The sequence below is a fragment of the Zonotrichia albicollis genome, chromosome 4, assembly GCF_047830755.1.
Source record: "Zonotrichia albicollis isolate bZonAlb1 chromosome 4, bZonAlb1.hap1, whole genome shotgun sequence".
NCBI classification, from domain to species: domain Eukaryota; kingdom Metazoa; phylum Chordata; class Aves; order Passeriformes; family Passerellidae; genus Zonotrichia; species Zonotrichia albicollis.
Genome location: NC_133822.1, coordinates 38,997,792 through 39,024,437, shown reverse-complemented (window position 1 = coordinate 39,024,437; position 26,646 = coordinate 38,997,792). Strand labels below are relative to the sequence as shown.

The 26,646-nt window shown below is 37.9% G+C and overlaps 1 long non-coding RNA gene across 1 annotated transcript in view; it reads left to right on the top strand.

The window, feature by feature from the left end:
• LOC141728922 (uncharacterized) overlaps positions 1–26,424 on the top strand; it is a 124,156-nt gene extending 97,732 nt beyond the window's left edge. The window contains exon 3 of the long non-coding RNA XR_012580175.1: positions 26,140–26,424. This is a non-coding gene — a long non-coding RNA (uncharacterized LOC141728922). The remainder of the gene's footprint in view (positions 1–26,139) is intronic.
• The last annotated feature ends 222 nt before the right edge of the window (positions 26,425–26,646 follow it).

Here is a 26,646-nt window from a genome sequence, read left to right as displayed (position 1 = left end):
AAATTAATTTAGTAGATTTTCCTTTTCTCTCTGTTACCATAATTTTTTTATCACCTTTTTTGCCAGTATCCCCAGTATTCCCTTTATGCACTTTTTCTCTGTTTTTTAATCTTTGTCATCTGACATCACCCGAGCACAGTAAAGAGAGCTGCTTTCTATTGTTGCTGAATAAAGCATGGTTTCTGGGTGGCTCTATATATCTACAGAGAATGGTCATCACTTAACTTTAATTTTTAAATTGCAATTTTACACTGATAGGCAGTTCCACAAAGTACTTTATGCCCCCTAAATGTGTTCATTTTGTGAAATCATGTTTCTATCTGGATGCTTTGGTTTATTTTAATTTAGTGACATTAAATACATAGCTGTAAGCTATCCCTGTGCAAAGATCCTCCTTTGGAGGCTCTTTTCGTTGATGAAGTGGAGAGTAAAGTTTGAAAATTATGAAATTACTGCTCAGCTGTGCCAGAGTATCATCTTTGGAGATGTGTTTCCTTTTAATTAATGATGTAAAAAAGAAACTGGCATTCTGTGCAAGATCCTGAGAGGAGCTAAAGGATCTGATGCTTACTTTATAGCAAATACTGTATTTTCACTTATAAATGATGGATCCTTAGGAGGCAATAAACACAGAATCCCACCCTTGGTGCTGTTTTTTTTTAGAATTCATGAAGGAAGTGCACTTCAAGACATGGTACCACAAACAAAACTGCACGTCCTGTAGAGATCTGTAGTGGTGTGTATTCCCTGAAATGTTGTTTAAGTCCTGGAAGCTGATCTTTGGCAGGTTTCTCAACTCTGTGAGATCGTACATTGTGACTGTTCTCCTTGTTTTTGAAAGCTAAAGTATTTATTTATTTATTTTACTTGAAGCTTTGAGCTAGGCAGCCTAGTGATTTCTCTAAGTTGCACTGCTTCTAATGTAAGGACCATGATATTTGTGAGGCCTGGAACATACAGCTTATGGTTTTTGAAGCAAGATGTAAAGTCAGTTTCTTTAATCATTTTGGTTTTTGAGCTGCTCTGTAGCTGGACCCCTGGTTTCCCTGACTTGGGGCTTCAAAACTTTCTGCTTCCCTCTGGATGAAATTGTTTTTAGCTTTCTGTACAACTAGAATGGACTTCCAAGTTTACCTCAGTTCAATTGTTTCTCATGCATCTGTCACACTGCTTTTGCTTTCAATTTTTTTAACTTCCCAGACAAGTTAGTAATAAAGCTTGAAATATTTCTCCTCATCTGAACCCACTTGCTGCTTCTATAGTTGTCAAATTTGTGCTCTGTACTAAAGTATCTCTGTAGTGCTTTTAAATTTAAGTGTTAGTCTGTAGCTATAAAAAAATTTCCTTTTGTGCCTGCCTATGCAAAAAAAATGGGCAGGATTAATACTTCACTGATTGCTGTGAAAGACTGGATTAAAGCCTTCTAGGAGATGTCTTCCTTGTCATTTCCCCACTTCTCTGGCCACAGCTAACAACATAATTGCTGGCCTTTTGAACATAGGCCGGGATAGCACAAAGCAACCAGACAGATCTGATGGTTTGCTGCTGCTGAGACTGCTGCCTTCTGGCTTTCTTACTGGGAACTGTGAATCTGATGCTGGGTGAAGCACAGCAGTTCACTGCTAGGAAATTAATCTGTGGAAAGAGTGGGGGGGAAAGTGAATTTCTTCTTCACGATTTAAAAATCTAGATCAGCTTACTTGAGCAAATTTAGCCGAGGAAAGATCCTGACTGCATTCCTGGGAGCTGAGGAGCTCCAATGAAGCATGGATCACCCCTGACAGTGACTACTTGATCAGAATTTTAGTAAAACCTCAGCAGATTCTTAAGATGGCCAGTATGACAGCATGGGCTGGGACAAAGCTATGTCTATTAGGTACTTAGGTTTGGCACTTAGTGCTTGCAGAAGTTTTCTACCTGTTTGATTTTCTCTGATTGCAGGTAACCAGACATACAGCTGTGATTTGAGCATACAAAATCAGTATCTCCTCACACACTGGGTTGGAGCCAAGAACTCTGTGCTATCCCTGCATAGTGAGAATAAATACTTTGGTTGCAAACATGGTATGTCTTTGTGAGTGGCAAATAAAAAAAAAACTAGCAGCATTCTAAACTGCACCAGACATATTTTTAACTGGTTTTACCCCCTGCCATGGTAAAAGTACAGAATTCAGTAACATGAAAATAAAACATCATTTGCCATGTCACCCTGTGAACAGTGCATTACTTCTTCCTACTGGAAAAAGAAGTCAAGAGCTGAAATATTTAAGCCAAAATATTTAAAATGGAAAGTACTTTGCCTTTTAATATTAGGTACCACTGCCATGATCTGGCATAGAACTCTCTACTTTGTCATTTGGTTTCTCTGAAACAGAGATCAGAAACACTTCCTTGTTTTCTAATATTACAGCATAATAATATAGGTTTAAGAATTTGATGTTTTTACTGTAACTCACAGCAGCCTTCCTTTTATCTGTCTCCTCTGTGTAATCCTACCAGTAATTGCACTAACAGGGTGGCCTGCAGGCTGTCAACCAGATGATCATCACTTAAGTCCCTACTTCATTTTACCACAGGAGCTCAGTCTACCATATTTTGGCAAAGCGCTGGTATTAAATGCTGGAATTGACCCTGTTCCCTTTGAGGATCAAAGCAGGGCTTTTCGCTTCCTTGTCTGCAGCTCTACAGTTCTGGTGTCTGTTGGCATATGCTAGTGCCATATGTGAGGAAGGGAGGTGTTAGCTTCTCCCTCCTCTCCCCGCGTAACCTGGGAAGCCACGGGTGATGGCTTGCCTGCATGTGAGAAGTACCGGCTGCAATCCATGTGTGATCAGAGCAGGCTGAAGTTCTGTGCTGCATTCTCACAGCCCTAGAGATGGCTATTTAACAGCCCTAGCCTACTGTTTTCGTCCTTGCTGAAGGATGTATTTTAAAATCATTCATACATTCAAGGGTGGTTTTGTGTTTCAGTTTGTTTTGGCTTTTTTTTCTACAAGATTGTTAAACTATGTTTTTGAGCTGCAGTGTAATGTTAACTGCATGAAGCTCACTTCTTGATACAGAAGTGGCTGAGGAATCAGTCAAACCAGACATCCTTCAGAGTACTTTTTTGTCTTGTGAAATAACAAATATGGAGGTATTTTTTTCTGTAACTGTGAGCATAGTACAGCAGAGGGAATGAATTTCCGTGGTGGGAGAAGGATGGCGAAGGACCTGAAGCTGTTACAATATACAATGCTGAAAGAAATGTCTGTCCCCACTCTGAGAGTCACTTAAGTAGATAATCCATTTGCTTAGGAGGTTTCTGGCACTTATTGAAGAAAGTTCACAAAGGTGGAAGGCCCATTACAGTGTCATCAGCAATGAAAAACCATCACTCACTCACTTGGGGAAAAGGGGCTTTGAGCTATGTGCTGAAGTCTTGAAATTCTTCTCACCCCATGCCAGCCTGATTGACACTACTGGAGGAGCGTGTGAAGTTTCAGTTCTGACTTTTTGTTTGATGAATTGTCAAAATACTTGTTTGATTGGTTTTATTTCTTAAAAGGCACATTTCTGAGTAGGGGTTCCTACCCCTGCTTAGAAGCAGGTGAAAAAAGTGTGGCTTCTGATAGAGAGACCAAAGTCCAACGTGTCCACGTAGAGCTGGAGGAGGACACTTAAGGGATGGAGCTGTCATTTGTGTGCATGTCTACATATTTCTTCCCTTTGTTTTTTTGTGAAGGCTTAGAGGTGTAACAAAGTGTTATACATGACATTGTTTTTGCTTTTGAGCTCACGTACAGCACTGACACATTAAGTAAATTATGATAAAATTTCTTTGTTGTAAAGCCCTTATTTCAGGAGCTGCATAAATGCATTGTGGTTCCTTTTTTTTTTTTTTTTTTTTTAAAGTTAACTAAACTCTCACCGACCAATAAGCAGGCAAACTGGCTGAAGTATAGCTGTTACATTTTCTTTGGTTTCCTTACACTATCAGGCTTTAGTGCAAATAATGCTTGGAAAACTGTGTAGCAAAGCTCCATGCAAATACATCTTACAAATGATTTGACAAGAAAATCTTTCTGCACCATAGAAACTCTTGACTTCCATCATTGAAAATTGTAAAATGATGATAATTATCTGGAACTTTTTGGCTGTGCCATAAGAGAATGATAGTGTCACCTCACTAATAATTTTATTTTCAAGCTGATGATGGACTTTATAGACAAGAATATATCCTTTCCATATGATGCATGTAAAGTAAATGATGATGTGCATGCATCCAGCTGTCTTTTATAACTCCTGAAATTGGAAATAATTGAAAAACACCTGTTTCACATCCTGGCAAAAAAAATTGTGTCTGTAACTTAGACCTCAGTGAAAAGATTGTGATGTTCTTAAGAATCCTCTACATTCATAAAAGAAAAACTAAATAGATTTTTTGTAGAAAGGAGCCCTGATAAAAAGAAGATGGTTTTGATAAAAATCATGATGAATATCTTTCTATGAGAATATAGGAATCAAAAAACCCTTTAAATGTCTAGGAAGAATGGTGCATCGTAGCACAATCATATTTTTTGTATATTTTTTGAATATATTGTATATGTATATTTTTTATATATTTTTTGAATAACAATTCAAAAATTGTTATTTTTTGAAAGTGAATTTTGGGCAGAATCTAGCCATGAAAGAACATATTATAAATTCTAATAGGTTCTTTGATTCATTGGTACTTTTGAAACTGTTGAAAGTTGTGTTTGCTGAGGTTTTAACATGTTCTATGTTGTACTTGTGTGTCCTCTCCCCCTGCCATTACACCTGAAACTGGGGAAGGTGAGGGAGAGGAGGTGGAGTTGGAGGTGGCAGGCAATTAAGTTAAACCAAAACTGCTGCAGATCTGTTAGCAGCTCTCTAAAAATCTTTTAAGTTAATGGGAAGATTTCCACTGCTTGTATGTTGTGGATGGGATGCTTTGTGCATTCTTTCTTCATCGTGTCATTTTGTATCATTTACATAGTTAGCGTTCTTCATTAGTTTGTTGCCTCTTTGCTCATTTCTGTTACAGAGCCAAGAATGTACTGTTGGTACTTGTCACGTAGTAAAATGATAGTATTTTGTCAGAACAGGTTGTTCTTCCATTTAGGTGCATTGAAATTCATGAAGATTTTGAAAATATGGATTAATGTGACCCTCTGAGGTTTTAGGAGGAACTTTCTGCACTTTTCCTATAATAGTGTTAATAATTTATTAGTATGCTGTAATAAAGCTGCAGTCTTTAGGTTATAAAAATAATACCTTGTCATCTGCTGGTTCTGGAAAGTTTTAACTGTTAATCTGTTTTTCATTACTTTTCTTCCACCTGAAGAGAAGCTCATATGTATATTGAAGACTCTGAGCTTACAATTAAAACTCAAAAGAAGGGAAAAGTAGGGAAAACAAAATCTGGCCAATTGCCTTGTTAGATTTAGGGTGTTTACTTTAAGAATGTCCATACAACTTAATTTTGAAATGTGGGCAGCTCACTTTTCTTACCCTCCTTCCAACCATCACATGTATGAGGATGTGATGTTTCATATATGCTTCACATGTGGTGCATGATCATGAGTTTACTATCTCCTTTGCTCATCACCATTTTTATCTCTACATTGTGGGATGTAGGTTTTTAGTCCTTTAATTATGTATCTTTTGTTGGTGTGTTTTATTTCTCATTTTGGTTATCGTTTCATTAGTCTTGTGATAGAGAATAAAAAGTTTTTCAGTTTGAAAGAGTAGAAAGTAAAAATCCAAAGGTTTGATGTGGGGAGATAGCCTGATGATCAAGGATAGATGGGATCTGTGAACCGTGGAAGATATGAACTCAGAAAACTATGAAATTTGTAACCCTGTTGCATGTAGCATGAATAAGGTGTCATATGCCCAATCATAACCTACAAGTGCAGTTTAGCTAATCAATATTTGGTAAGTAAAGGACAATTTAAAAAGAAATTATCTATTTGGTGATAAAGAGTTTAAAATATTTCTAACGACAATATATTTTATGCATTATAGCTGCAATTTTAAATGTGTGCCCCATGATTCAGATTACCTTGCAAGCAACACGAAATGCATCCTTTTGTATATGTCAGTCTTCAACAAAGCATTGTTTACACCATGGATCAAATATGCAACATTAAAATTCATTATAGCCATATTACCCACTCTCATTATATGACAGAAGTGTGTCAGTGAAATTAGCAGCCACAAAAAAGACAAAGATTTTCTTACCTATTAGTTGGAAGGTAGCAGCTGTTTGAGTAATTCCACAGAGGGATAACAATGACCAACTGACTTGCACGTTTTAAAGAAAAAATGATATCAAATCCTTTGAGGATGCCATATGTTCTGGGCTTTGAGGCAGGCGGTGTATGCTATCATAGCAATTAGACAGCCTGGAGACTCTGCTAAAATTTTATCCAAAAATGCCAGCAGAGAAGTATTTCTTAGGGCTTTTTGATTGTGAACATAGACATACTTATGCTCCCATTATTTATTAGAGGATAAGTTAGTTTAAGTGTAGAATGTTTTCCCAATCATTTCCCACAGAGAATTATGTATTAATAAGCTGACTTAATGTGAGGTTTGGGTTTCTTTATTTATTTTCCTTTTAAATCATGCTTGAATGTATTTAGGCTTTTTTAGTTATGTATGGTGGTTATCCTTTTGCTCACAGAAGAGACTCTGAAATAATGTTGCTCAGAATAATTCTAGCTTCTTTTGTCATCTATGAATGAGGTCTGAAAGATGCCAAGTCTTCTCAAGCAAACTTGGTAATTGCCACCGGGACTTGGGCCACTCAGATGATCAATGGATCCATCTGTGTGTTCTGCAGTTTGGTATTGAATTCTGGAGTTTGATGTGCCTTCTTGCCAGCCCTATTGTGATTTAAGAAAGCTCGTATTGACCAGTTTACCCAAACTGGGCACATACAAATAGTGCTGATGTTGTGGAGATGGGTTAGCCTCCAAGCTTCAGCTGGCTGAAAGGAAGATTCCTGTATCAGGAAAGATCTGTTTGGAGCCCGTGGGAAGCAGAAAGGCATGTAAGCTGAAACTGCTGTAAAGATGTGTTGAGTCTGTGCAACCGGGATGCGTAAGCCTCCATTTACAAGCTGGGAGATGGTTTGTCTATGGATACCCAGATGTACTCAGAGCTTCTATGTCCATTTTGAGGGAAGGCCTGTTTTGCTGTGCAGGCTGTATTAGTTCTTTGCCTAATAACTGCCAGCAACACTGGCACTTGTTTTCCAGTCTAGGTTCTGTTTGGCAGTTCACAAAAAGCCTTTCTGACTCTATAGGCATTTTGGCATTCAGCTTTTATTTTATTTAAAGCACAAATCTTGAACAAAAAAGCTCTTTAATAATTCCACGTCATGGTGCTTTCTAATGCAGTACTGCCATGTTACTGTATTGAGTACTGTGGTTCCCAGGTCCCCTTGTAGCCCCTTTCCTCTCCCTGACCCTCATCCAGAACTGTATTAAACCTCCAAATTGATCTCTGAAGTCAATAGGATTATTTAGGTTTACTGTTTGATGAATTTAGGGACTAGGAAGAAAGCAGTATAATCAAAGGCTTGCCTAAGAGGCTGTGCAAAACTATGGGCATGGAGTATGCAAGAGTTTGAGGTCTGGGATTTTGTGACCTGTTAGATTTACTATCAGGGAGAGACTGTGAAGCAATAATAGATCCTGTGGTTTTTTTGTGATACAGTGAAAAAGTATAAAATTTGAATCAATAGTGACCATCTAATTCTAAAGGCAATACAATATGAGGGCTAATTTACATATTTGAGAACAAAAGGAAAAATACTTCCTGAATGATTTAGGCTTCATTTTTACTTTTTGGGGTCATTTTACCCCATAGAAACCAATGTTTGGAAGTGTGAAGCATGCCATCACAGAACCAATATTGATCAATATAAATGAGCATGTTAATCGTAAGTAATGGAGTCACAGTCATGTGGTGAATAAGTTTTAAACATACTTCTGTAGTTTATCATGCTTATCCTGCTGAGGTACGTGTTCATGTACACTGCAGAAGCTCAGTAAGTAATAATTATTGCTGTACTTAGGATATGTAAATTAATTTGGGGATTGTTTTTCCATTTGTTTGTTTAAAAGAAGCATCAAATAATGTTTGAAATGCCTGGTATAAGAGTATAATTTTCTACTTGACCTCAGTATTACACACCCAGGTATTTATCTGCTGTAAAGTGATGAAGGGAAAGCTTCTTCCCTTAATTTATATATTAGGAGTTTCTACATTTTCTTTCCTGATTCTCACATATTGCGAGCACTGATGAAATTTTTGGAAAAGCCACAGATTGCTGGTGACTGGGGCCATGTGATGTCTCTGGATCTGTCTCCGTGAGTGTGGTATCAATTCTTCAGGTCTCCCAGTAGTCAGGCTGAATCAAGGAATCTGCTATTAATTGCCATTCCTTTGGAATGCTTTTGCTGCTGCTGTGGAAAAAAAAAAGGACAGAGATGCAGACAGTCCTTGTGCACGGGCATTTCTATTCCTACTTTATTGAGCTGTGGTAACCACAAGGATTTTGGGGCATCTCCACTCTGAGGGTGGTGTCTGCCATGTTTCAGCCAAAAAGCATCTGACAGGAAGGTGTTTGCTTTTGAGAAAAAATGCAGTCCCAAAGGGAAGGGGAATGAAATAAAAATTCTCTCTGTGCTGAAGGCATTGTGGAGTGAGAAGATTTCTTCCCAAAGGGATTTTTTTCCTTTTAGGGAAAGGTTATTGCTGTTTGTCTCAACAAAGTGATGGTGGACCATCTCTTTCACTTTTTACTTTAAGTGTTATTTCCTAGTTATACACCAGTCATTTTCATCCTCAGGAAATTGCATGCAGTCACCTCTTACTCTAAGTCACGGACCCAAAGCAATGTAGGGCAATCTGGTGAAAAGGATTAAGTTTAGGTATTGTGATATCTTCTTTGTTACACCTGAGAGGTCTTTCTTGCTGACATTAAATGTAATTAAAGTTGCTGCCTGGATACCTCACAAGCACTGTGCATCAGGCTGGGAGGAACTGCCTGCAGCACTGCTTGGTAAAAGGGCTGTAGGGGGAGTTTGGACAGCTGGGATCTGGGAGTCATGGTATTTAGGAAAAGAGATTTGTGTAGGCCTACTGGGTAACAGAATTTGGTGAGGTCCTTGAATTTAGCACAGCCTACAATCATGCTTTACTTTTAGTTTGGAAAGCCCAGGATCCTTTAAAGACGAGCAATCATTAAGAAATTAGGCAAATAAGCACATAAAGCACTTCATTGTCTCCCATTTTACCATTTGACCTGTATAGAAGCAGGATAGTATTAATAAGTAGCTGGAAAGGACTTTACTTATTCTAATAAACCCAAGAGAAAAGTAGGAGACGGGTAGGGGACAGACACAGCTAGTCACACATCTTACTTTGCATAACAGCTGTGTTGCTTCCAATGCTTCCTTAAAAGTTCTGCCCCTTTGCCAAGAAAGCAGAGTAAACCTTGTAATGAATGCAATAAAAAAAAAAAATTATGCCAGTATCCAAAAACAGTAGCAAATGAATAAAGGGAGAGCTGTACCTGTACAAATCTGGTGTAGGTAAAAAGAAATAGGCATAGTGTACATGCAATATTTTATGGGAAGTTTGTGATTTGAATTACAGGGTAAAGATGGTGTGGTATGTACAAGAGAGAACATTGGAGTTCAGTATGTTGAATCTTTTAATTAATCTGTAAGATTTTTTTCCCAGGATTTTTAATAGCTTGCACTGTTTTACTTTTGTTGCTCTTTACATTTGCTGTTTAAATTGCAACAGCAGTTTATGCTGTGTATAAAAGCACTAAATGTTTTTGCTCTAACAGGGTTTGCTATTGACTTTACACATGCTTCTCTATGTAAAACAAAATTAGATTTCCTAATATAGCAATAGAAAACTCTGTTCAAAAAGCAGACTGATTAATAAATGGTCTAGTGTTTCAGCACTTATGGATACCATTTCATTTTATCTCACTGTGAATTGACAGATTATGGCAGGCAATTGAGAACAGAATGCAGTTCAACTTCTTTTGTGCCAATGATATGTCTTTTAAGAGGTAAAATACTTTAATTAAAAAAGACAGTTGAAATCTTAGCTTAAATTATCCTTGATGTGTCAGAATTTATTGTTGCAGTCTTAACCATTACTATTCTTGTCTTTATATGCCTATTTGAAAAAACATTCTTTTAATTAAAAGTATCTTTTAAAATTTTCCCTTCCAGATATTGTATTTATTTTACTGATCTCAGGAAGTGAAAAATATCAATAATAATTCCCTGACTACCTGTTTATTATTTCAAATTTAAACTAGTTTAAATTAGACTTTCTCTTGTACATGTTTAAAGCAATAGTATACCACTAAACAGTCTGATCATAAATTAATCATATTATTTTGGTATAGTAGCTGGACATGACTACTGTAAGAATTGTTATACATTGTCTAAAATTTTCATTTGAATTATCTGGATTATTATGGGGCTCAATTTGTTTTTAAATAGATAAAGCTGGTGAATTTGCTATCAGATAACCTGTATGTGAGTTATTCCCTATGTATTTGAATTGGATGTCATATTTTAATTTTGTTCTCTAAGAATAATTATTTTTAAAATGTTCTTTTGCTGCAGGACAGGTAATCTGGGCGCTATGCACTATAGATCATCTTCTTTGTGTCATCTACTGACAACCACATCAGCCCTCTTTTCTCTCAGCGTCTAGATTGATCCTTTCCTCGGGTCACCCATCATCTTTCTTTCTCTCTTTTTATGTCTCAGAAACAAAAGGAGAGGAGAAAAAAACCCCTCAAACAAAGGAGGAGCAAGAAGGCCGAGACTGCAGTGAAGGGAGTGGGTAGAAATGCAATGGGAAGGGCAGAGCAGGCTTCTGACAGTTCGTCCTAAGAGACTATTCCAGCTCATTTTCGTGATCAGGGCAATTGAGTGCCAATAGAAAAGGTAGCATCCAGATTTCAGGGAGTCAGGTTTTCCAGGTGTCTGTTTATCCCATTGTCTCTGTCCAAGCAGCAGGCTTAGCCTTGCAAGAGACCTGGACTGTGTGCTTAGCTGCCCCCCCTGTCTGGGCTTGCATCTGACAGCAAATAAACATGGGCATATGCAGACCATCACTATTGCTTTCAGTATGCATCCTTCCTTTAATAAGGTTTGCTACTGGGCTTGTGGACAAAAGCCCAGCTACCCGTGTTCTGTCTTTTCACTGGCTCTTTGTGATTAGGCAGAGAAGTGTTTCTGAAGTAGGCAGCTCAGACGCCAGAAAAAATGACTCTGGTGATAGAATTGCTTCAGCTGCAGTGGAAAAGATCATTGTGCTTTGTTTTGAAAGCTACAAGAACAAAGAGCGCTTTCCCTGTAATAAGGCCTGTGGCTCCCTCATTCCTCGCACATCATCACAGAAGGTCAGGCAAGACAATGCAGTGGTTACTTCTCTGGGTCTTTGATAGTTCTGTCACCTTGGTTTCTAGAAATTGATGAGTCTGGCAGCTCATTTTTGACACCTTAAAAGACACTGAACATTTGTTTTAGTGCCCTGTTCTTCAAAATCTTAGGTGACTTTTGAAGGTGACTACAAGGAAGATGAGTAGAGTTGCTTCGTGCAGCTGAGTTTTTCAGCTGTTGCTTGATTTAATAGCAAGAAGACACAGACTTTGTACACGAATGCTTTCATTTTGCCGATGAAAAGACAGCGTAGCATTGCCATCTTCCAACTTCCTCTTGAACAAATGGAACTTTTCCTTTGGAGACAATGAAAGTCTGCCCAAGATACTTCCCTACTACTAGTCTTGCAATTAGAAAAGAATTTGAAAAGAAAGAGAGGTTAACATCTCAAAGCTTGCAGAGACCTGCTTTTGGTCCTGGAATACTGTGAGAGCTTTGCTTTAGTTTCAGATTTCCAGAAGACTCTCCATTGAGAATGCTATGTGGCTTTTTTAAACTAGCATAAGAACTCCTGTTATCTTATAGTAATAGGTTTAGAAAGTTCTGAGCTGTAGTAGTTTCCCTCTTCATTTTCCCTGAGATTTCTTATTTTTTTAAAATTTGAGTAGATTTGCTTTTCTCAATCATTATTTTTATCAAAAATTGGTTAGAAACTAGATCCCATCTTGTTCCCTCCTTATTGTGCTGGCAACTTCTGCAGCTGTCCCCAGTGAGACTTTTGAAATCTTGCTTAGAAATGTTTTTGGTTAATGGCTATGGTAAAGGTGACTCAGACTTGAGGTTGCTGTTTCAGGATGTGTGTAAAGGTGCTGGGTAGTTTTGGCTGGGGAAAGGGCAGGTGTAGGTAACCATGCCTCAGGGCAAGAGAAACACCATGTGAGCTCTCGGGGCTCCTTCTTGCGTTTGTTGTGCCATTCTTGCTTTTGCCCCATCTTGCTTGGGGTCAGGCAAGGGGATTCCGAGGCTGTTTTCTTTTCTGCCAGCATAATTTAGTGTTACAAAAAATGAGTGTTAAGCCTACATCTCTAAGTTGTCAACTGAATGTTCTAAAGGCTCTCTATCCGTTTGAGGAGGATAGAACTGTTGCATGGAGAGGAAAGGGGTCTTTGCTCAATTGTTGTTTTATTTGAAAGTTTTATCCATCCTGGATATGGGGGCTGTTCCCAACAAATTTTAAATCTCAACAACAAAAAGCATGTGTGGGACTTGGAAGGAGGGGATCACTAAGTATGTATGTATATTAGGAAAGTGGTTTCAAAAGTGTTTTGCCTCTGTGCTTTCTGATAGATGGCACCATATTGCTAATACTGAACTGCTTGTATGGGGAGGGAAGGGAGCAGACTATGACAAACAACTAGTGGAAAGCAATTTTTCTTTGTGTCAGTAAAATTGAGTAATAGAGAAACATAGTAGAAGCTCCTTTTGTGAGTGGTTGGTTTCTAATGTGCATTTGTTATTTTAATTAACACTTTTTTTCAGCATTAACAAAACCCAGAAGATCCTGTTGATGTCCAGGAGAGGCATAAAGGATTAATCCAATCTTGCCCATTGTGAAAGATTTTATATATAGTCACTATGATCTCTACTCTGACTTTTTAATCCGGGGTTCTGAGAGGTGAATAGCAATTCTCACTGTTCCAGAATGCTTCTGCAAATCCATATTGATACATCTTTTGCAAAGGTTCCCTTAGAGCCCCCACCAGCCAGACTTCTGTAAGGCTCTGACTTGCACAGTTTTAATCTCTGAGTTACTTACAGCAGCGGCCATCATTGTCTGCATTTATTATTGTGTAGTAAAAATATAAGAAATGTGATTATGGACATCCCCGATGGTGGAAGGCATGTTACCTGTTTCCTTGAACTTTGCAGGCAAGGCTAGGTCAAATGTAGTTTTTTTGGAATTTAGATTTTTTGGGTTTGATTTTGTTTGGCATTTGAGTTTGCTATATTGTTTGGTTTTTTTAAACAATGAAGAATTGAGTAGCAGTATGGAAGCTGTTTAAACTCCAGTTTACTATTGTAATTCAGGGAAGAACAGATCCTACAGTTTCCAAAGTTTCTAACTTATCTGAGAGTATCCAAATTTCCTCTGGTTATGTTTAGCTGGGATCTATTTGGGATCCTTGTAAATGCTGTCTCATCTGTGTTGCTGTGTGTCAGGGTTCTCGTTTTTGTATGTTCATTATCACCAGTTACGTTAGCATTTCAGCAAGTTTGCCAGATGGGAAGGAAGGACAAAGGGAAACATGTAATGTGTTTCTTGTTCTATCTTGCCCTCTATAGGGGTAGCAGATCATGGATTTCATTCATGTTCATTTTGATGCTAAAATCTTGGTTTGACAGAGACAGTTAGGATCTGCTAGCTTAGCTCCCCAGCTGAGTGCAGGGATATTTCTTCTCAAGCAGTAGAAGAAAACAATTTTGTTCTTTTCCTAGGACAGAAAAGGGAGATATAAACATTAGAAAGCCTGTGAAACAGATGGTGATTTAACTGGTAAAGTTATTACAGATAGGATGGCAGTCATTCAGACAGAAGATGTGCAAATCATAATAGCTTCTCAGGTGCATATGCATGATACGAGCTGTGTTACAGAGCAGGTCAAGCAATCAGTTTTACATTCATATCCTGAGCCTCAGTCATTTTTGTTAGATCACTCTCCTGTGAGCTGCTTATTCCGTCAGGGCATGGAAATTTATTCTCAAATGAAGGGCGTTTGTTTGGCAAAAGAAACAGGAAATTCAAACTGGTTTGACCTGTTTCTAGATGACCAAGATAAAATTACTTTTAGTCTAGTTGGGATATGGTGGCAACCTATTCTTTAAAATACAAATGGAGCTTTTAAATTTAATAAGGTAACAAAAATATTGCAGGTGTTTTTATGCGGAAAAGAACATCCATAATATTTTCCCACTGTTCTTTCATGTTTCTAAGGTGCTTTTTACTAGAAATATGCTAGTTTTCTTTTTAAGCTTTTATGTATAGGTATGGACCTGCCTATTTTGTCATTCTCTGTAGAATCTATTCATTAGCACAATGTCATGTAGATGAGTCTTAAAGTTCTTTGGATAAAGAAAGCAAAAGAACATTTCCAAACATTGAAACATGTATAAATGGATGTGCCATCATTTCCTTGAAAGTGCAGAAAGCCTGCAATAGGAACTTTGATCTTTTGGACCATTCTTATTATCTCTTTGGAGTGTCAACATTCAAACTGTGTGATAAAAATGTCAGTGGCAATGTTATCCATTTTTGTGTTGATCACTTTCACAGATGTATTCACCAACTGAGCCTATTTCTCAAGCCTGGGTCATATTTGAAGCACTAAAGCCTTCATCCATTTTTTCTGTTCAACTGCCAAAATTTCCTCTTGCTACAATTATGTTGACAAGTCACTCTTAAAACTCAATTTGCTTATTTAATAAAAAATGTAAAGCAGATATGTTTATGTGTTTGAATATGAAGTTCTGCCTAATTTCTTTTTGCTTAAAAAAAAAAAAAAGATTAGCAGTGACTTCTGTGATGAAAGTAAATTGAATTTGATACCAGGGAATATTTTACTGAAAGTCTTTTCAACACACAGTTCAATAAAATTTGTCAGGTGCTGTGGAAGTATTTCCAATTTGTCACGTAAAGTACCACAATTACAAAAGACTTTGACGAAGATTGGAGCAGAAACTATTTAGTCAAGTTCAGGGTCAGAATTGACAGGTGAGAGCATCTGTTTTAAGGCAGCTGATGATCTAGAAAACCTGAGCAAGACTTAGATGTGTGGATGCCAGGATCATGAGTATATGCCTTCTCAAATGCCAGCCTCTGGCAGGCATTGTTAGTGTTTCTAGGTTTAATACACCACACACACATGGGAGTAACACAGCCAAGAGCAGCTTCTTTGCCTCTGAAATAACTCTGATGTATTTCAGGGGCTGAAAGCACCAAGTGCTCAGGAACCCCAGTAATCCTGCTTGTGCCATGGTGCTTCTCTAGCTAGAGGCAGCCATCTGCAGGGGGGGGAGGGAAAGATGTGCTACAGGAGGCCTGGGACAGTTAGCAAGATGCCTAGGACTGTTATCCCAAACAAACTAGGCACCTGTGGAGGTGACAGTGATGAACAAAAGTGACAAAGGAGGTGTGACTAGACTAGGCTTCCACATAAATAAGTGGGAGTCAGCAGATTAGACATGTAAGTAGAAGTTAGCAGAAGTAAAATTGAAATTATCTGCTTTTTCCCATAAATGCTGCATAATTTTCATCTTTGACTTTGGAAAAGAGCTAGTATGTTATTGTAGGACCAATAAAATAGGTAGATTTGAGCATATAGCAAATATATTGTGTATGTTCTAAAAAGAAAATCTGAACAAGGCCCAAGTAAGACAATAGGACACATTTTACAGAGAATAGAAATATTTAAGGCTTGAAAGTAATTCTAAGTAATTCAAAGGGGTAAATGCTAGAAGGGTTTACTACAGGTTCATTGTGCCAGGCAGAGGCATTCTCTTTGCTGAAATTAATGAATTTCTAGACCAAGGAGTTCTGGTTTACATCATCTGTACTGGGTATCTGGTAATTAATAGCTAGGTATTAATAACCAGAAGTGGAAAACTGGGCATCTGCATAAGTAATACAAGTGATTAGCTAAATAAAAGATAGCACTGGTTAGCACTGAATGAGAAAGTACTGGGTTGTGTAGGTATGCCTACTGGAGTTCTTGGAGGATGAGTTTTGTGAACAGTCTTAAACTTTTCAAGTGATTTGGACAATGAAAATGAGAGCAAGTTGATGAAATTTTCTCATGAGAAGGAAGAGAGCTGACTCAATTAGTTGATCACTGAATCACTAAGTCACTGTTATTATACATCAGTTGAAAGGGAGCTGGAGAATCATAGGATGCATTTGGATTTGATTCTGCCCTGCTATTTTATACCAATTAAGGCACATGTTTAGTTTTTTTGTGACCTAAACTGCAACAGTTGGGATTAGTGTCATATCCTTTGCTTTTGCCGATAAGAACCTTGCAGGTATGCAAAGACATATCTTGAATACTTTTTATTACATGCAAATGAATCATGCAGGGCAGTCATATGAGAAAAAAAAACCACAGGAAAGTGTTTTGGGAGACTTTACCCTGTGTGTATGATGGCAGGAAGCAAGGATTCTTCTGCAAATTAGGCTGACTACCTCAGATTTGACACAGTGCTGAATGGTTTGCAATGCAGGCTTGCACACCCCTGCAAACAAGAACATTTTTCCTGTAGAATCAATTTGTGAGAACAGATCAGAGAGAACTGGAGAGAAATGGTACAAAGGGGAGCCTGAGAGAAGAGTGGTGCAGATAAGGAGACAGAAGGAACCAGAATATCAAAAAGATGGAAGGGAGAATAGTATAAAGATGAGCAAGGATAAGGGGTGCACGAAGGAGGGGATGAAAAATAGAGGCTAGGGCACGAGGGAAGGCAGGCAGAGGAAGGGTGTGTATGAATGCCAGTAGGAGTTGCTGAGAAAAGGCTCATGTGCACTGCAGTGGCAGAGGAAGATGCAGGATAGATGCACGTACTGGGGGGAGGGGGAGAGGCAGTGAATATTCTCAGCAGGAGGGGGAGAGAGATAGATGGCAAACATACACAGAGGAGTGGTGGGGAGAAATAGTGGATGTACACAGCAGGGAGAGAGCAAGTGAGAGAGAGACACAGCAGATGCACACAGCAGGGGGGAGAAATGCATAGAATGAGGAGGGGGATAGCAGAGGGAAAGTATCAAAAAGCCTCGACAAAATTTAAAAATAAAAGAATAAGAAATAATAAATTTCTTGATTTGAATACTTATCATTATTTAACACAGGAAATCAAGAAGAGAACTGAAGAGAATTTACATCAGTTCAAAATTTTAAGGACTTCAAATGTTAATAGTGTTTGGTTTGGAATAAGGCTATGCTTGACTTAATGAATTCCTCTTCGCATTTGCAGTGAAGCAGATGTCTGCTTTCTGTGTCTGACAGGGGACCCAATCCATTGCTTTTTGACGTCAATAGGAGTGGGGCTTTTTCAAGGGCATGCATTTATCTTGTCAATGTGGTCCAAGCAGCCAGCCTCGCTTCACTGCTCTGGTCTCACACAGGTGAGCAAGGTGGGTGGGAAGCATCGTCACCTAAACTTTCCGAAATCCAACAGCTGTCACATGCTGCTCAGTACTCTTATGCCTGTTTGGGCACTGATCCCTGCTACTCAGAGCAGCACACACTTCAGGGGAGGTTACTCTGATGGGCTGTGTGTGGGGCTCATTGAGGTATCTGGCACCAGCCCACTGGCACAGACAAGGTTAGACTACCCTGATAAGTATAAAGCAGCATCAGTAAGAAACCAGTTCAGCAGATATATAGGTAAAGGGGCAGTTTTTGGAGAATCCATTTTTCTGTTACTGTATTAAATGATGTGCAACTTTTCCCAGATTCTGTGAAAAAAACCCAAGAAAGATGCAACAATTTTTATGAGCATAACACAAACTCCACTGGTATGCATGTGGAGATAACACTGCCACTGGAGTGACTTTGTTATTACACCTGTACACAGAGTTGCTTCTCTGTGACTGAGCTGACAATTCAATGAAAAAAAATGAAATGGAAAAAGTGACTCAAAGGGAGACACTTCTCATTCACGAGGAGACAGTGTTGGTTCAGCAAAGACATGAAGAACTGGAGGTTGAAGATGCTGGTCCATAAAAAAGCAAGGTTTGCTCCATAGGAGAGGGGGAGTCCCTGAGAAAGAAAAAAAAGTGTGGATTTGAACAGTTCATTTTTGTGGGTGGAATCAAAGGAATGTACTGCAGTTGGGCATCAATATGGCTTGTTAGAAAGTATCTTTCTCCTTCAAATTATTTATGGCCCCTAAAATGATTTATTGCCATTGCTGCAAGGAAGGCTCTACATAGTGCTGATAGCATGCTTTTGAAGGGAGAGGTACCAGTGTTCAAATTCAAGGGACAAAAGACAGTACAGCCAATGTATCAATGCAGGCATAAACCTTTGATCAGAGAATGAGGATGTGAGATTTATATATCTTCAGTGAAAAGCAGAATAGTGATTGGATTACTCTAAAGCGGAAATGTGATAGAAGACATGCTCAAAAACCAGTAACTGTTCATATCCATATCACTGTTTTCGTCCCTTCTGAATTCTTACTTATTCTGAAAGCCCACGGGGAAAAGATTTGTTCAAGTTTCATTTAACCTCTGCAATATGTTCAGTGGTTGCTTCTGTCCTCCTACGGTGTGAGGAGCTCCATGGAGTGCTGTGCTCTCTGGCCAAGCAGACACAGCAAAAAGAGAGAGAAGGTGGGTGAGATGTGTGGGTTTCAAAAGAGAAGATGTATATGTCAGAGGCTGATGTCAAAATGCCAGTGTTGTAGATGAAACTGAGAAACTAGGAAGCTCTAGAAGGGTCTGTTTGTCTTGTCCACATTTGGAAGGATCTCACTGCCCATTTCCTTCTGCTGTGGTGAAGCCTGTTGTGATTTGACAAGCAATGTGGAAAAGCAGGCAGGGACAGTCTCTTGCCAAGAAGACTCCTTGTCTTTTTGTGCAAGCAGAACCAGAAATAAATATGGTGTGTTGGGAATGATGCATTCAATTAGATTTCAATGTGTGTGAAAGGGCAGTTCAGAGGCAAGCTGGCTGTTCTCCTTCTGTGTACATTGGTACTTACTCTGAGGGTCTCTTAGAGATCTTAGTGTGGGTGCTGTATGTATTATTTGCCTGGGAAAACACCTCTATCAGTCTTTTGCTAGCTTAGTATAATGAGTTTATGCTTCTTCTTCTGAACTGGATCCCATTTGTAGCAAGCTGAATTGCTGCTAGCATAATCCAAGGTAAGGAAGCAAAAAGGGCCTTTGCATAATATCCACAAAGGTTTAATTCAGCTGCACGGTGAGATGATCAGGTCCCAGACACACAGACATGGAAAGTCTGGCTTTCGCTCTACCGAGGGGCCTGGGGGCTGACCCTGGTCTCAGGCAGTACAAAGATTAGGGCCAATGAGGGAATAGGGAGCAGTGGCTCAGGGACATAGGAACAGACAGGGGAAGGAGTCAATGGGGTCTATCAGCTTTTTGAGGGAAGATTTTTGTCTCCCTAGACCAGGGAATCCCCCCCCCAGGGTCTCCACAATTCCCTATTTTTTATATTATTAAGAAGGCTTCTCTGAAGGATCAACTGAATCAACACAAAGTGAAAAACAATCATAAGCACCCATAAGACAATTTTTCAAAATGCAAATAGTTCTGAGTTCCCAATATCTCAACAGATTTCCTGGAGTGTCTTAGAGCTGGCAGGAGGGATTTTACTTTTGCATTGCTGGAGTGGGGAAGAGGTTCATTCTGAACTGCTGTCGTGGCCATCTCCATCCTCAGAGGCTCTGCTCTCTGGTAACATCAGCTGAGGCTTCTCTCCTTCTGGGCTCATGCTGTTTTGAGTACAGCAGAGCCTGGCTCAGTCACCTGAGTGACCAAAACAAGTGCTGATGACTAAGAGCTGTCTCTTGCACACTTTTGCAACCACATTTTCAGACTGCTGTTGGGGTTGAGACAGAGGGAGGAACTCGTACCGCTCCTGGCAACTCTGTGCAAAGCTGTCTGAAACTGATGGGAAGACGTGTCCTTAAGCTGGGCCCAGTACACATAAAAGACTAAATAATTGATTTTTGAGAAGCAATAAAATAGCTAGGATATTAATATTTTCTCTTACTGCAGTGGTTGAATCTCAGTTTTGTTTCTCTTCTTAGATGCTTTAAATTTCTACTTGGTTTTCAAATGTAAAATCCTGTTAGTCCAGGTGTTTGAGTGGGACATGGAAAAAATCCCCCTTTTCACTCTGTTAATTCTAGTTTGTGACCAATGTTAGCCTGGGAAAGCAAGGGTTATCTTGGGCAATTCAAGTGAGACAAGGCAAGCTGAATCTTATTATCAGAAATCCAACAACAACAACAAGAAGACTAAAATACAGGGAATCATTTTTTTAAATGGTGATTTAAAAAACCCCAAACACTAGATACAGCTTCAGTGGGCCTATTATAAAAGCAAAAGCTTAGTTGATAGTATCAGATGGATGACAGCTGATAACTGTGAAGGGAGCATTGCCACTGTATAGAGCACATGTGTGAATGTTGTGGGGACAGGAGCACTGTTTGGCCTCAGGTACCACAATTGCTCTGTAATTCTCTGATGAAATATTCTCTTTTCAATAACTGTTAGTTTAGTTTCTTTAAGATATGCTTATATGTCAATAGCATAGCAACCTGTTTTGTGACATATATACCCCTGCATTCAAAACCCCTGCATCTTGTTTATGAAGTGACTGCTGTGAAGTTTAATTCTGGAGGGACAAGCTTTAGTAATACCTATAAAATACGAAACCCTTTCTCTTCTTCATCAGCTTTTCTATTGAAATTAATTTTACAGAATATCAAATTAGGTGCTGTTTGTTTAAGTACTTGAACTGTAGGGGTTACATGCCAGATAAAGAAAAGTGTTTTGAATATAAAATAGTACAAAATTAAGTCATTTAAAAATGAGAATGAAAACTGTGAGAAAAGCTCAGTCCCCTTCAGCTCTGATTAGTGGCTGCGTGATACTTAAAGGGATAGGCTTGAATATTAATATGGTTGATGTCTCCTATCTTCAATCTATTAGATTAAAATTGGAATTAGGTGTAAAGCATCAATCACCTCTGATTCTGTCATTTCATAAGAAATCATGCATATTTTTGGGTTTAGAATTTGATTTTTTTTTTTTTGAGGCATGTGTATTACTTGTTTTTACCTTCAGCATTAGCAGTGTTGTGATTTAAATTATCCTTCTCATATTCAGAATGAAATTAGAGGACCTTATCTGGATGTTGATTACAGTTTTGCTGATTTTTGTTCAGGACCAGGTAGTGTGCAGACATAGCCTCTTTTTCTCTGTCAACAAACAGAGGAAAAAAAAATATAATTCTCACATATGATGATGAAAGACTGGAAGGAAAAGACAGAGAGGAAGAAAGCAAAAAGTGAAATGGTAGGTAGGGTAAAGAGAGGAGTGTAATGCAGCTGAATTTCTGTGCATTTATGCAGCACAAGCCAGGACTTAACACAGCAACGTGACAAAAATGTCAATTATGACCATTTCACTGCTATGGAACTGAAAGGAGAGGCCTGCTCAGCTCTTGATATTTGTAGCAATATCTTGATTTCAGTTATGTTATTGAAGTTGAAGTTAATGCCATAATTACAAATGTATTAAAAAGAAAGAAAAAATGAAAAGTTTATACATGCTCTTTCAGACCTATCTCACCATCAACATTTCACTTGACAGTTCAAAGCAGTTAGAACACACCATGCAATTTTTAAAGTATTTTTTACTTCATTATCAGTAAAGGTTTTCTTGATCTATATTTACATCAATTAATGATACAATATGCACAGAAAGCGTCTAGTGACCTTATTTTAAAGTACTGTTTTGGAAATGTCCCCCCCCCATTAATAATATTATGTACAAATTCTGAGAGTATTTATCTACCCTATTTTCTTTTCTTTCTCCATCTAGTCATTGTATTCAATGTAAGAACTTTCCTTTCTAATGTCTTTGTGTCTAGGGGCTTGGCACATGAGGGCATGATGAGAGAGTTCAGTGCATCATCTTCTTTCTTTATTGTTATTCTTGTGACAAATCTTTAACAGACTCTAGAGAAAATCGGTGTATTTGAGAAAAAAAATTAGACATCTCCTCCCCTAGGATTTTTTTAGAAGATGGGTAAAATATTGACTTCCTGATATATGTTAAATAGGAAAAAACATTTTTACACTTTTAGAAATGCATGTTGTCTATGTGAGCTGCATTAGACTGGAGTGGGATTGTAGCAAGAGTCTGTATTTTTTAGTCCTCAATTTATGTCTTACACCATATTAATTTATCATATTCAGTTCTGATAAATACAGCTTTCCTTATTTCCTAATTGTACTTTCATTTAGGAAATGAGTTAAAAATATGACAGTTACAGATAAGTTAAAACTCTGACTTTGGGCACTTCTGAAAGAGTATAAAACAATAAAGCAATCTGTTAGTTGAGAGAAATTCATCCTACCCTGTTAATGGATACCTACTTGGGTCCTCTCTTGGAAGATAGTTATGATGGTTGGAGAAGAAAAAGAAAGGCCCAGTGCAATGCATGGCTTTTGTGATGTCTTGTGGCATTCAACTCTTTGAAATGAATTTGTATAGTAAAAGCAAGCTTTTCTTTTCAAGAGGCTGAAAATGCATTATTGCATTCAAAAATTACTTTTTGCTTGTTTTTTGAGAAGAATTAACCACTCATTTTTTCCTCTATACTCTGTGCATATTTATTTACTTATTATTGCTGATGGATGCCCTACCTTAAGAGACTCCTGACCAAGTGTGAGGTCTCAAGCAGACAGAGGGAAAAATACCATATCCTCTATTGTTTCCTCTTTTTCATCAGTCAGAGCAAGTCAGTTTTCTAATTACAGGGTGGAAAGTAATAAATAGAGTATAAAACATAAGGAATGAGAATAAGTATGTGAAAACCTGTTAATATGCCTTTCTACATCAGCAATAGGAATTGCATTTAAAATGCTTGGTACAATATTGTGTCAACAATACAAAAATGTTGGAGAGAATGCAAAAAACCCTGAGGATTAAAGACATTTTTAAAAGCAAAAGCAAAAAAGGCTGAAATTTCTTATCATCAAATAGATGAATTTGTTAGTTATGGTTAGCATTTTTTTATTAATAACAGATTATTCAGTAAAACAGGAAGGTGAGGTGGTAAATTCCAATTGTTTGAAAGAGTTCTTCTGCTGGTGTGTAGTACTAAAAAAAAAATCAAGTTAATCAAATGTGGTATAGTAGGAAATGGTTAACAGGAATTCGACTATTATATTGAATTTACTTTGAACTTTAGACTAATTGCCAAATTCTTTACCAAATGGTTTTCAGAAAAAAGTGAAGTCAGTGTACTTAAATGACTTGGTCTATAAGGACAGGCTGAGCAGACTGGAAGTTGGAAGAACAGAAGGGGTACATCTGTGGGAAGTACTCTGGTGGAGGTGAGTAGAGAGATGGCTGCTGCAGAGGGGACGGGCATGGTCCTATGGGCTGGTAGGCTTAGATGGGGGAGAAAAAAACCTCTAACCCACAACATTTATTTTTTCCCTCTGTTCCACAGAATTTAAACTGTGAAATTCACTTCTACTATTTTGTATAGTCTCAAGTACAAACTGATTTAGAAAGGGACTGGAAAAACAAGAGAGAACTGGCTAATGAGTAGCTATTGAAGGCAATTGTGTGGACACAACCTGTGAGATACTATCCTCATTAATTACTGACAGGTATTTTGCACATTCCTTGACAGTAGCAGCTATGGAGAGGGACTGTGTACTAGTTGGACTAATGTTCTGATCTGCAGCTGCATTTTTCTAGATTTCTAATTTGAATGTGAATATATGTACAAAAATCAATACTTTAATCTTTTTCCAGAGCCTAAGAAAGATCCAAAAATGACTTGCTGCAGTGTATCCCTGTAAAACACTCTGCATGAAGTATGGATTGCTCTGTGGTTCATTTCCTATGTTCTACTTGATAAGGTGATAGTTTTGCTAAACTGGGTGGGCACAATAAGCTTAACAGCTGTTCTCTGGAAAATACTGTAGGATGTGATGAGGAGGAATGTTTTTAAAAGTCAACCTTTTCTGTAAAAGGGGTATTTATATTAAAACTTCTGGTGGTGATTACACCCCAGTTATGTTCTGCCTGCCTCCTGTTGATTACATTACAAAATGACAATTGAACCTCTGGGTGCTTTGTAATGTATATACTATTGGTGCATGACATGTGGTGGAAAGCAATATCCTTCTGCATCCCACTGTTGGACTGAGGAAATAAATGCACTGTGCAGTTTTGAGTAATTATCTGTAGTCTACTCATGAATCTGTGTCTCTGCCATTTATTTAAGCATAAGCATGTCTCTGGTTGCCTCCAAGACTTTGGCTTTTTTTTTTTAAAGTTCTTTGGCACAAGAATGCTTTCTCTTTTCCTTCAGGAAGTTAGTTGCTTGTCAACCTATTCAACTTGTCATTCCCTGAGAGTACAGTTGGGGAGCAGTCAGAGTAGGAACCTAGTTCTGGGGGCTTCCTGCACAGTGTGCTACAAATGAAAGGGCAGCTCACTTTATATTCATAATGTTATGTATTTAACTAAAAGGTTTTTTGCCTTATTTGATGAAAATATTTTAAAAATTATTTGTTTAAATGTAAAACATAAAAATGTTCAATCAATTCATATATAGATCTAAGCCCAACAGTCTTTGAAAAAGTATTTATTTTAAAACATTAGTATTATCTAGTTTAGAAACAGTAAATAAAAACTAATTTCTAACATATGGATCTGGCTTTTCAGAAAATACACCCAATTCTGAAATGTTGGTGAATTAATACTGAAGAAGCTAAAAGCTTAGGGAGTCACCTAGTTAATATGCATAGCAAGTAATAACCTGTCTGCTGCATATGACTTCAGCAACAGATCCAAAGATTATGGTTTTGTGCAATCTTATCAACACAACATTTACACTTCTACACAAATTTTCAGCATAATCTTATATTTTATTGAATTCTGGACTGAAAGTGGAACCTGTGCCCACTTACATTCCTCAATGGTGGTGGACCCCAGGACACTTGAATGCCTTTGTGTGCTTAGGCCTAATTAAGAAGTATCTGGAATGTACAGTGTTTCTGGCAAAGTCAGATATGTTACTGGTTTAACAGATCTTAAATTCAATCTTTTTTTTGGCATAAGAGTGGGTTTTTGCAGAGTGGCCTGCTTTTTACATGAAGAATATTATAATGTTGTAAGGACTCTCTTGTATGCCTTTCCTTTTGAAGAGAAAAAAATGAACAAAAAAAATATATATACCCCAAAAGAGACTGAAGGTCTTGCATAACTCTTAATGGAAGAGTTGTGCTTTGTTCTGAGGTTAAAAAGGAAAATTGAAACAAAAGAATGCCCACTTAATAGAATGTAGGATGTTTAGGCAAAATAAAGTCATTTCATCCATGATGAAGAAGGTGCCTACTGTCAAGCAAGGGCAGTGTGAAGAAGCCATAATAACTAATAACTTATTTGTACCTGGGTTATTAGGATAAATCTGCAGATAAGGATACGTGCATAATGGAAGCTTCAAAAGCTGCAAATCTGATGTGATAAATGATTCAAAGTGCAACACATTAGATTAGATTTTAATGTTTGTAAAATGAATGAAACAATACATCTATATGCCAAAACCGTATTATCATAAACGTATTTGCCAAACTATAAGACATAAATTGCACTTAAATTTAGTAATCTATGATGGTATGCTTGAATGTATCTTTGTGATTAAATGTGAACAATTGCTCCTTTAAGGTAAAGGTCTGTGTATGTGTGATTAATCAGATTGAAATGACAGGGCGGACAGCTCATGCCATGCCTGGTTATCAGAGTGATTGATTTTAGTCAATGCTGCTGGATGAAAAAAAAATCTGTTAATAACTACAGCTGCAAAACTCCTGATGTCACTGATAGCACAAATCACTTCTCACACTCCTATTATCTGGCTCATTTGCAGATACGGAGCACACAAACCGATCCATTGGAACGCAAAATTATAACGTGCAGATTTATGCAAGAGGGATGACTGCAGAGTGCATCGCACGAGCAGTGTAAGAAGCTGAAAATTACTGCTGTTGTAGCTGTCATAGGCACATTATTTTCTTTGGTATGTGTGGAGATTTTGCTGTCAGGCTTTTATCCTCCAGATTGTTTGTGCTGTACCTCTCTTCCTGCTTAAGATAGAAAATCAGTCACTGAACCTGGATGCTATTAAGTGTTCTTAGAATAGTTCTTAACTAAGTTGGCTGATTTGCACTTTCTGATGAAGGAACATTTGGTTGTTTATTGCAGGCTCTGAACAAACATGTTTTTCCAGAATCAGCTAATAAGATTACTAATTGCATTTCATCAGCAGAATTGTTTATCATATGTATATTCCTTCCATCTAATATTTATCTTTACAGTTTTATTTTTATTTTGAAATATCTGGAGTTTATCTGCATCAAACATAGTGTCTTATCTG